Below are 9,386 nucleotides of genomic sequence, written 5' to 3' on the forward strand. Positions count from 1 at the left end.
AACTGTGTCTGTGATGGAGGAAACACAGGACTAGTGTACAGAACTGTGTCTGTGATGGAGAAAACACAGGACTAGTGTACAGAACTGTGTCTGTGATGGAGAAAACACAGGACTAGTGTACAGAACTGTGTCTGCGATGGAGGAAACACAGGACTAGTGTACAGAACTGTGTCTGTGATGGAGAAAACACAGGACTAGTGTACAGAACTGTGTCTGTGATGGAGAAAACACAGGACTAGTGTACAGAACTGTGTCTGCGATGGAGGAAACACAGGACTAGTGTACAGAACTGTGTCTGTGATGGAGGAAACACAGGACTAGTGTACAGAACTGTGTCTGTGATGGAGGAAACACAGGACTAGTGTACAGAACTGTGTCTGTGATGGAGGAAACACAGGACTAGTGTACAGAACTGTGTCTGTGATGGAGGAAACACAGGACTAGTGTACAGAACTGTGTCTGCGACAGGAGAAAACACAGGACTAGTGTACAGAACTGTGTCTGCGATGGAGGAAACACAGGACTAGTGTACAGAACTGTGTCTGCGATGGAGGAAACACAGGACTAGTGTACAGAACTGTGTCTGTGATGGAGGAAACACAGGACTAGTGTACAGAACTGTGTCTGCGATGGAGGAAACACAGGACTAGTGTACAGAACTGTGTCTGCGACAGGAGAAAACACAGGACTAGTGTACAGAACTGTGTCTGCGATGGAGGAAACACAGGACTAGTGTACAGAACTGTGTCTGGCCTGGGGTGAAAGTTGGGAAGGTCCACCACATCCAGAGTCTCCACAGCATCTAAAAGGTCTTTTTGCAGGTGGATCAGGAACAAACGGAGCTGTTGGGGGATGAGAGTCATTCCGAGAACTTGTGGAACATTTGTCTGGGTCTGGGGGAAGTTCAGCAAGGAAAACATTTAAGAGACAGGAAGAAAACATAAGTATGAGGGTAATAAGGAGGAAGGAGTCATCCGGGGAGGTGCCAGAGTGGGAGGGAACAAAAGCCCATATGTAGGAGGAGGCTAGTGGTGGAATTTTTGTCTGGTCCTTGTGTCTTTGGGATCTGTCTCAAACCAGTTAGTCAGAGGGCGCCTGAGCTGCCTCAGGGGGTTTGGGGGTACCGATCTTACTTAACTGTTTCCATCCAATAAAAAGGGCCTCACAGAAGCGTCCCTCCAAGGGGCTACAATAAAACTTAACAGGTGACAGAGGTCCAGAACACAATCTAATTTCAGGGCTCACACTAACCTAGCCATTTGGTGACAGTGTGTCACACTGTGCAAGGGAGGCAGTGTCTGTAATATATAAAAAGTGAGACAAACTGTTAGAGCTGCTATAATTTTTACTGAGCATATGGTTGAGAAAGTAGGACAGTTCTGTCCTTAGTGGGGGAAAAGAACAGGCAGTCTTTGGCAGGCTTTGTCACAGGTGTTAGCGAGACTGATGATTTTTGTCACCGTCCATTACAAGATGCAAGGCTGCCACGCCCACGACAGTGTCGCCCATGTGACAAATGCCTTGGATGAGGTAGTTACATGGGAAAGGGGGGCTCGCGGCCCTTGGGTCTATGCCCCCGGCGACCCCTCATCAATCTGCCCAAATCAAGGTGCCAGGCTACACGGAACCTTGCAGATCTGCTTGCAGAGGCTGGCTGGCACTCTGCCTTCTTCTCTTTGCAGCTGTAATTATTGCTGTTTCCTTGTGTATTAATTCCAAGAAGTTAACTCTTAATGTTCCTGATGTGCCCCATAAAGAGAGTTATGATTCCTCAAAAGTGGCTTCAATACCCCCACCTATGATTCAGACTCTTAGACAAACAGTTCAATTCAAGCTCTTAGACAAACAGTTCAAGAGGGTCCCTAAAGTTTGGGGGAATTCATGAATGATTTAGAGCAGAAAGAACTTATGATTCAGAAGGATGAAGACTCTAACACAGAGAGAATGAAAGTAAAGGTTCAGGCACTCATGGACAATCCACACGCGCAGCCGACAGCAGCTGCAAGGAAGCAGTTACAGGAATTAGCCATTCCTACAAGAATTATTCAGGGACAAATAGAGTTTCTCATCAAGGGTCGATGGTGGCAACCCCCTAACTTTAATTTTAGATATAATAATTATTTAGAGCCATTACCTTTTACGGGAGCTTATGACGTACATGGGAACCGATGTGTGAATCATAATGATATGAAAACAGAATGGCATAAGTTCATGGAAAGATTAGCTAGGTACCGACCCCCCTGGTGCCTTCTCACCCGCAGGCAAAGGTTAAAATATTTTTCACACAAATGAAACCATGGTTAGAACAATGATGGAAAGGGTTTAATTTTGATACAGAACAAAGGTGTAGAAGGAAAACTACAGCTAGGGCCGTAATGTTCTCTGTCCGGATGAGGACCCACAAAAGAAAAAGTAAAGGCTGTACTCCTAAGATCTGTTAATCATTCTGAGAAAAGTGTGTGACTACATTGTTGATTCTATGTCTATCACCTTACTGGCCGATTGCCATGTTTCCTCAAGTAACTGTATAAAATTCACTGCTTGGTCTGAGTAAAATTGCAGCAGTGTCTGTGGCTGTCTGTCACTCGCCGAATCCCACTTATCCTGCGTACCTTCACCCCGTTCTCCCTCGGTCTGGTGGTCTAGCTGAGATCCAGTCCGAGGCACAAGGCCATTGGTTTGGTGGAAGAACCTGAGACAGTTTCCGCTAGCCAGCGCAGTTCAGAACCATCTACTGGGTCTCCTCCATTACAGCCTTGTGGGAAACATAAAGGTAATGGGCTGTTAGACTCCTGCATAAGGAACAAACCCGGAAGCTTTGTAAAGGAAGTCAGTTAAATTCAGCATCTAACTGACAGTTTAACAGAGAAATACAATCTTACTGAGTCAGTTTCATAGGACTAGCTAGCAAAGAGTCCAAAAACACCACTTGGATATTCTAAATAATTTTCAAAAGCTGTGAATTTAGTGGTGGTGCACCTGGAAGCCTCCTTTAATAAGGGACCCTGGGTGGTTAGTGTGAACCCTGAAATTAGGTTGTGCTAATAGGAAGAACTGAAAGCCAGGGTAAAGGGTGTGACCAAGTGAGCTAGCATGCTGGTCTGCCAGAGCTTCCTGGTGTTTGTTTCTTATGCCAGAGTCTAACAGCTAATTAGTTACCTTATCCTTCTATGGAATTCTGGTGCATGGTCCAGCCAGTTGTATACTGCATTCACCTTACTGAACAAGCATACCAGTCAGGTGGTAGGCTTATGTATAAGGTTCCTTCGTTCACAGCATCCCCATATGTCAGTTTAGGAGACACCAACAACAGAGTAATTTTGTTTCTCTGTTGTTTGAGACAGTTAGGGATATGGTTGCAAACTCTGAGATCCTCCACTGTGCAAGAGAATCTATCCCCGTCATGAGAGACAATTCATCTTCCTTATAGGTGAGGAGAAGGTTTTCATGGTTTTGCCTGTACAGCCAGATCTGGTTAGACTTTTGGAAGGTCTGATTTCCCCATGCATTTTGTCCTGTAATGAGGTTCACATGCAACTTATTCCATCCAGATAGTAAAGGGTGGGACGGGTGCTCCTAAGGAACAGCCATGCTGAGATGCCCTGCTTCTTCTAGAGGATTCCTAATGAGCATGAGTGGGTGGAACACCCTGAGAAGTCCTGCAGAGGAAGAAACCTTCCCAATTTTAACACAGAAATCCAGTGAACCTGGAACCCTGCTCTCATCCCAGAGGCCTATTTGGAGACTCACTTGTATTTTGCTTGTTTCCAAAGGTCTGTGGAGAACATGGTCATGAAACTTATTTGGGCATTGAAAAATGGGTTTAATCTAGCAGACTGAGATGAGGGTGCCTGTGATTAATCTTAGTTGCCAATTTGGTGAGATCTAGAATCAATGAGCTAGAAGATGGGCCTCTGGGTGTAGCTGTGGGGGGACTGTATGTACATATATGTCTTGGTTTTCTTTTTTCTTTTTGTTTTTGTTTGTTTGTTTGTTTCGAGACAGGAATTCTCTGTGTAGCTTTGTGACTTTCCTGGAACTCACTCTGTAGCCCAGGCTGGCCTTGAACTCAGAGATCTGCCTGGCTCTGCCTCTCAAGTGCTGGGATTAAAGGTGTGCACCACCACTGCCAGGCCAGTCTCGTTTTCTAACTGTGGGTGCGATGTGAGCAGCTGCATCATGCTCCCGCTGCCTTCACTTACCCACCACGATGTATTTCGCCCTTTGCAACTGGAACTGTGAGTCAAAATAACCTGTATCAGTCAGGGCTCTCTAGAGAAACAGAACTGATGGAATGAATATATAAATGAGGTGTGTGTGTGTGTGTGTGTGTGTGTGTGTGTGTGTGTGTGTGTGTGTTAAAGTTGCTTACAGGCTGTGGTCTGACTATTCCAACAGTGGCTGTCTCCTGATGGGAAGTCCAAGAATCCATTAGTGGATTTGTCCATGAGGCTGGACATCTCAGCCGCTCTTCAGTGTATGCCAGAGAAGTAGGTGCTAGTGCCAGTGAAGGAGTGAACTTGCCAGTTAGAGCAGCAAGAGCTTCCTTCTTCCACGTCCCTTATGTGGCTGGCACCGGAAGCAAGGTCCGGGCATAGGGTGGGTCTTCCCCCTTAAATCCCACCTCAAATGATCCAATCAAGGAAAATCCATCACAGGTGTACCCAGCAGCTTGGGTTTCACTTAATTCTAGATGGTCAAGTTGATGACCAAGAATAGCCACCACATCCTCCAAGCTTGTCTCTGTAAGTGAATTACATTCATATTTAACATGACTACAAACATAGTTCTCAGCATATTAAAGAATTTGATCACTTATAAGGTAACTGACCATTAACTTTTGTCTTAATCATCTTCAGGAATTCTCATAAGATTAGAATTTTGTTTTGTTTTGTTTTTGTTTTTGGTCAGAGCTGAGGACTGAACCCGGGGCCTTGCGCTTGCTAGGGAAGTGCTCTACCACTGAGCTAAATCCCCAATCCATGAGATTAGAATTTTATGTTACAATTTTGAGCTATTAGTCTGTTTGTATTTTGTTTGTGCTCTGACAAATAAAGCTTGCCTGAAGATCAGAATGTGGAGCTAGCCACTAGTCAACCATACAGGTCTGGGGGTATGTATAGACAGGAGACAGGAAGTGATCTGGCTGGGCAGAGAGAGGAAAGAAAGGCAGGTAGAGACAGGAGCTCAGCCCCTGTCCTTGCAGGCCAGAAGAGGGCACCAGATCTCATTACAGGTGGTTGTGAGCCACCACGTGGGTGCTGGGAATTGAACTCAGGACCTCTGGAAGATCAGTCAGTGCTCTTAACCTCTGAGCCATCTCTCCAGCCCCCAGGTTTTTGGGGGTGCACGCCTTTAATCCCAGCACCTGGGAGGCAAAGCCAGGCAGATCTCTGTGAGTTCAAGGCCAGCCTGTTCTACAGAGCGAGATCAAGGACCCTGTCTCGAAAAACAAAAAGAAAGAAAGAGAAAAAAAGAATTCACCCTACACCTGGCATCCAACTTTGGGGCATGAATTCACAAAGAAGCCACTGCCTGTGGCTTTGCAGCCACAAGCACAAGCTGAAGCTGCACGCAGCGGGAGTCAGTCCCCCACCAGCTAGGTTTCCCTGTTTTCTACCTAAGCCTCTGAGCGAGTTTGGGATTTTTTTCCTTGGCAGCCTCTCTGCAACAAACTCCACAGGCATGTGGGCTCCATACACTGCCAGAGGGAGCCCCTCACCACCAGCCAGCTCTGCTTTTAGGCAGTTTCCACCGCACGTGTTTCTTTCCCATGATCCCCTGTGTGTGTTTTTCAGACAGTGGGTTCCCTCTTTTGGTGAGTTGTGGGTTGTTCCCTGGACCCCTTCCTCAGGCTGTTGCCTGACACCTGCTCTGGATTCTACTGTTTTATGCAGAGCAGTCAGCCCCGCACTTCACTGTCATCTGAATCATCATCATCTGCACATGTGGTGGGACAACTGGAAATTCTTAAAGGGAGGAATTAGTTAAAAGAGAGAGTTTTTCCCACATTAAAAATGGGAAACACTATTACAATGGAGGGACTTAGGTCTCTGTATGATAATACGCTGGAGGGTTTGAAAATGGAACAATTAAATGAGAGGATAATTAATTTAGATGGGATTTATGTAATGTAGATTATAAACATTAGTTTTACCATTTTTGTTTTATCACTAAAAAGTTGGTTAGCATGAGTGCTAAGATATGAGTTTTAGAAAAACTTGTTAAAATAGATCATAGAATTATTCAGACCCAGACAGAGGAATTTAAAGGAGAACCAATCTCAGCATTGCATTATAAGGTTAGAGAGGAACAAGCCTAAGGTTTTCAAACACCAACTTTAATTTATCCAGTAACCTTACAGAAACTGCCAAATGATAAATAACCCCAAGGCTGTGTAAGAGCTGAATGGACTCCTGTACAAATGTTAGATTTAAGGACATTGAAGAAAGTGAAGCAGATGTTAAACTTGTGGTCAACTTGTAATAGAATTATCCCTCAAGACTGGAAAGACTTGTTTACAGCAGTCTGGGAGCCAGTGGAGGACCTGGTGGTAAGAAGAGGCTAACACCATTGAACAGAAGTAGGGCTAGAGGTATGGAGATCTCCTAAGACCAACTTCTTGGAGAGGGTGGTTATGCTGATGCACAAAGACAATCTATATATGATGACCACATCCTGGCTCTATGCCATGCAGCAGCTTTGAATGCTTGGGACAGAATTGAAGAAGCAGGAAAGAAAACTGAGTCATTTAAGTTATACAGGGCCTAAAAAGAAACCTTTATTGATTTCTTTTTTTTTTTTTTTTTTTAGAGCTGAGGACCGAACCCAGGGCCTTGCACTTGCTAGGCAAGCGCTCTACCACTGAGCTAAATCCCCAACCCACCTTCACTGATTTCTTACAAAGACTGACTTCAGTAGTAAATAGAATGATACCAAATTCAGAAGCTAGACCAATAATAATTGAATCTCTGGCTTTTGAAATGCAGAAGGATAATTAGGCCATTGAAGGCAAGATCAGCACCCATAGAAGAATGGATCTGAGATAGAGTCAATATTGAATCTCATAACCTTGATGATACTTGGAGAGGAAGAGGTGATCTCCAGAGGTTTGAAGAAAATTAGTAATATCAGATGTTTTAATTGCGGTAAACCAGGTCACCAAAGATGGGACTGTAAACAGGACATTCCTAGAAACAATGTTTTTTCAAGGAATAATCCCAACAGGATGCCCTTCCCTTCTAGATCATGCAGAAAGTGTGGCAAAGGCAGCATTGGACCAAGAAATGTAGATCAACAAGGTAATCCTTTGCATTTACCATGGGGAAACGGCTGAGGAACCTCTCATAGGCCCCCAGGTCAAATTTGGTTCAGTCCTTTCCTGTCATCATGGAAGAAACTCCTTCCCAGAGCAATTAAAGGACCTAATGACTATTGTAAGAAACCATACTGCTCTGGATGATAGGACACCTTTAAAAAGTAAAACAAAAATTTAATTAGAAACCATAAATCAAAATTGATAAAGATTAAATTTGGAACCTCCCCAAAATTAGGGTTGGGGAAGGGTGTTGTTTTTGTCTTTCAGGAGACTGAAAGCTAAGGAATCTGAAGAACACTGGACAAATGAGACATCTGACGAAAAGGGACAAATCATCCAGAAAAAACATGTCCCAAGAAAAAGATTTTCTGAAGTGAACCATGACCTCACCTAACAGCAACTTTGAAGTCTTGAAAAAGAAAATGGGACCCACAACCACGATTCCATCAGGACGATGATAATACCATTAAGCTAACATATTCTACCCTAAGATTGACTTTGGACTACAAATTGCTCAGGACTATAACAAGATGGCCAGCTGAGATAATACAGCCTCACAGACCACTCCAGTCTGGACTTGACCATAATCCTAAATTTTCTTTGTGTCCCCATAAGACTACCAGTGTCCCCAATCAGCAGGATGTATCCTAGAAAACTATGTCCAGATTCCTGAAAAATGGATTATAGTGTTTGTCTTTGTTTAGGGTTTGGTTATAAATTGTGATTGGTCATAGTCAATCTCTTTCTAAAAGAAGAAAAGAGGATGTGATATAGAAATGTATTATATAGAAATGATAGGATAAAAATTAGATTATTTAATCTACTAAAAAGATACAGAAATAATAGGATAAAAGGATAGATTATTGAATCTACTCTAAAAAGAAAAAAGGGAGAATATGGATATAAGACAAAAAAGTAGATTGTTGAATCTACTTTTAGAACAATACTACTTGTTTTAAATATTTTACATTGGATTGGATTTTTGTATATTGTATACAAATTTTGTATATTGATACAAATTTGAGATTATTTTTGTTAGGATATACTGTATATATACTTCTGATCTCATTTAAGGTATTGTACCTATACAGTTCATTTAACAATGTAATGCAAATTGCTTGTCCTTGAAAGTTATTACCAACTAATTAGGACATAAAGAAATGCAAGTTAGTAGTTAGTCACCTATTATAACCAAACTTGTAGTCATATTAGGTATGTTTCCAAGGTCAAGCAGATATATTTTTGATAGACAGGTCATCTTCAAACATTTCAGAGATCTACAGAATATGGCATTTAAGATGTTTTAATAACACAGTTCTTTTTATTTTTATGACAATGAGGCATGTCTGCTCCTGGCAGCACCAATATACTTCAGAGAGGATGATGGGCATCTAAGAAACTCCTTATGGAGTTTACTTTGTGGCAAAAGTTAGCCACTGGGAAAGAAAGTACCCTTGCTTTGACTACTGAGAGTGTGCTGTCTAAATGGACAAGCAGGACACAAAAGAAAAGACTGCTGAACCTTGCCAAGACAAAGTAGGACAGCCCTTCAGAAAATCCTGCTTCACAGATGAGTCTGTCAGACATGCTAGGCCTGTAGGCTGAAGATAGATGCCCCAACATTGCAGAGGAACCTTGGGTGACTGTCCAGGCAGACAGATGTTTCTGTCATTTCTCACATTTTTTGGAAGTTGCTTGCTTGCACTTCCTGCTTACTCAGTTAATATTACTTCCTTCTTTGGTCTCTGAGGGAGTTGAAGATTAGATAGCTATTGTTTTCCTTGTTAACAAATTCAGAAAATAAACACACTGAAGAGGTGTAAAATGTATAAGTTTGAAAGATATCAAAAGATAGTTTTGGCTTGGTAATACAAGTTAGGATAGAAAGTGAATTAGGTACAACATTTTGGACTCATCAAAATAGGATAAATAATGGAATATTTTCTCTGAATCTGTCAAATGTTAATGGACTGGACATTGTTAGTGTAATTCTTGAATGTATATATTGTATATACTTATTGTACTTGTTGTATATAGTTTTTCTTATATTAGTTATAACCTTCTTTTA

Source organism: Onychomys torridus, chromosome 6, assembly GCF_903995425.1.
Source record: "Onychomys torridus chromosome 6, mOncTor1.1, whole genome shotgun sequence".
In the NCBI taxonomy this organism is placed as follows: domain Eukaryota; kingdom Metazoa; phylum Chordata; class Mammalia; order Rodentia; family Cricetidae; genus Onychomys; species Onychomys torridus.